Below are 3,288 nucleotides of genomic sequence, written 5' to 3' on the forward strand. Positions count from 1 at the left end.
TATTATCACACAATCACCAAAATCTCAATTGTAGTCTAAAGGGATCATGTCCCTTACAGGAAATGCACTAAGGCATGTGTAGCAGAGCACTGGACAAATTCAATTGCTTTTAGAACTCTGAACTCTCCGTAAAACCAATCTTGCCGGGTTGTTCACTAACCTTGTGGCACGTAGCAGGGAAGGGTGGGACTTTGGTACCCTGCAGGCTGCAGCATGGGACCAAATCAAATTTTAATATGTATACAAATGCTAACGATTCATCATGACAACTTGTCTTCATCTGCAAATTCAAGGATGACACCATGCCAATAGGCGGACTGGACTGTGCATGTAGGAAAATTTATCTAACACTGTACCCACTGTTTGAAATTTTCTCGTGAATGATTGGGAGACTGAGCGCCATAACATCTCAAGAATTGTAGTTCCAAAAATATTCAAATTCAAATTTATTTTCAAAATACCTTTTGAATTCTATCTTCTCTTCTAGCTAAAACCTCCCTCAGCTCTCTTCCCTAGACCCACTCCTGACCCAACCCATTTATCTCCCTCTCCTTTTCCATTTGGCCGGCCCACAATCCCTCGTCCCATCTCTCTCTACTCGGTCGTGCCACATGCGCTGCTCCCCTACCCAAGTAAAGTAAAAAAGAGTCCAAATCCAATATGTTTTGTATGTTGGATTCGGACTGCAGGACAGAATCAAGTTGTAACAACTGCCACGACTTCATATGGACTCCGACTGGGGCATTCATAGACTTCACAGAAACTTATAAAGTCTACTTTCATATGGAACCGGACTTATATCCATATCTTCTCCGAAGCGGCCACAATCATTGATTTACTATAGAGACCTTTTCTGTGCACGTTGCTGCGTCACTTGATTTTGGCCCAATGGGCTCTGTATCAAGTGGAGCCCAATAGAGGCGCATCGTAGGGTTTAGGGATGACCTCCACCATGTCCTCGTCGTCCTCTACCCTCTTATATACCTCCATAGCCGCCACGAACAGATGGAGATTATGATTTATTGAAAGTTTAGCCATTACTACTTACTTCCTTGTAGATACGTGTGTCGGTTTGACCATCCGTTCTACTCGATTCAGAACCCCACCTTTGTGATTTCAGATCGGTTGTTATCTCCATATTTGCAATTGAGTTGCTTGTTCTACTTATTCTTGCTTGTTCTTCGATAGCCATTGGAGTGGTGTATCGGTTGCTAAGGCGCATCCCTGGATGGTTGCAGTTGGGCTGTGAATGTTGTCTCCATCCCCAAATCGAGTTATCCCATGCCTCTCAACGAAAGATCGGGAAAAACCCTAACGGGTTCACATCACTGGCTATTGAGTAATTTGCTACAACAATAACTACCAAATATAAAAAAGTCTTATCGATAATGGAAAGAGAAAATACACAGGGTACGAGAGTTCAGTAATCTGTTGGAGAGTATACCACTATTCTCGCCAAAGCGCGGTGATACCAGATCTGCTGAGTTTGCTCAGAAAGTGACTGGCTGAGCTCCTTCCCTTCCCATGGCCATAGTCACCAGCGTGCTGGGTGATGTGTTGAATGCATAAATAAAATCTTAGTTAAAATTAAAGTGGTTTGATATAGGGTAAAAATAAAAGTGAACTCTAATTCGGAAGAGAGAGTAGCAGTTAGTAGTAAGTCTATTAATGTATTCTTTGGAGAACATACACTAGGATGTAAATGGTATAGATATTTTTTGATGACATATCAATTTTTGACCGAAGCCAGCAAGAGAGGCACCACCTATTTTTTATATAAGTTTTTTATTTAATTCAAGTATATTTTTAATTCACTCCGATGAGGAGTCGAATCTATACCTGGTGAATGCTACTCAAGTGCTCTAATCAGTAGGCTAGGAGCTCTTTCGCAATGGACCAATCGATTGAAGAGTATCATATAGATAGTCAGATCTATTTTTGGATGTCCGGATTAATGTTTTCAAATATCAGATACAAACTTGGATATTTTTATCAAATGTTTGATTTGAATGTAGTAGGTGCAGTATTAGTTGGATTTTTTGAGATTAATTAGTTGGATAACCCAGATAGTTAATTCGGATCTCATATTCTGATAGTTGCATCGGATGCCCATTAGGCCTGGCTGCAGGCCCAACAGTGTAAGTAACACATAGTTTCTTTTTTGCTTTTTTCTAAAGTATTTATAATTACAAACAATGAACAATATTCAGATTAATTATAATCTCACCAAAGTATTTATATTAATTTAATATAAACCCAAAAATAATACAAATTATCTATAAATTAAATAAAATATAAGAATAAGGTGTCAACAAATTAAAATTAAATCTAAAAATTTAATAGAAGTTGTCCACTTAGTGTGAATTTGTGTCTATAAAGTTTTGAATTTGAGAAAATGTAGGAGTTTGAGGACATTTAAGTAATTTTTTATTTTGCTAGAAATTATATAAGTTTTAAGTTTTAATGGTTTGCAATGACAGGTTCAACTTAACCGAAAAACAAAGTTTTATAATAGTGGATCCATGGCTATGTCTTTCTACGATATGTGTTGATTTTTTCCATGTGATGTGTAAGAAGCTTTGGCAAATTGCTATTTTGCTTCTTTAAGCACAATCTAATTCGAATTGGGACTTGTGGTGTGGCTAAATGATTAGAGCATATGTGATATTTATAGTTGTTCTTTTTACTCAGCATTCGAAGAAATATTTGCGATTAACATTATTTGGTGTCCACATTCAACTTATTCGTATTTGACACACATTCATTCGTATTCATAACCTACGTAATCCGCATATCTGCATCCGGACTTATAAATGCTACGATAACATTTATTTTAAGTAGAGAGAATATGTTACTAAATTTTAATCAGCAAATTTATTCTCTGAGATTTAATATCCATGCTGTAGATATGATTGTTGGAGGGATGTAGGTACAAATTTTAGTGCCAGAGTGCTAAGTGCGTATGGCTCCAACAACAAACCCAACAAGTTAACTTGGGAATCCGAATAATACTTTGCCGACTTGAAGAACATGATTGTAATATGCTTGGAATAGTTTAGGACAACCTTTTTCTTTTTTATTAAATAACGGTCATTCGAGCCTTTGGTGACGAGGAGCTAGCCTTGTCTTTTGCGCATGCTAATTAAATGGATTAGGCGCGTATTTGTTTTTGACTCGCACATGTACCAAACAGTGGCCGGAATGCGGATTAAGAAGATGGAATCAGTGAACTCCGGCTCGATCGCCATTGCCGCCTCAGTTTCCCACGCAGGGAACAAGATGGCAACC

Source organism: Panicum hallii, chromosome 1 (genome assembly GCF_002211085.1).
Source record: "Panicum hallii strain FIL2 chromosome 1, PHallii_v3.1, whole genome shotgun sequence".
In the NCBI taxonomy this organism is placed as follows: domain Eukaryota; kingdom Viridiplantae; phylum Streptophyta; class Magnoliopsida; order Poales; family Poaceae; genus Panicum; species Panicum hallii.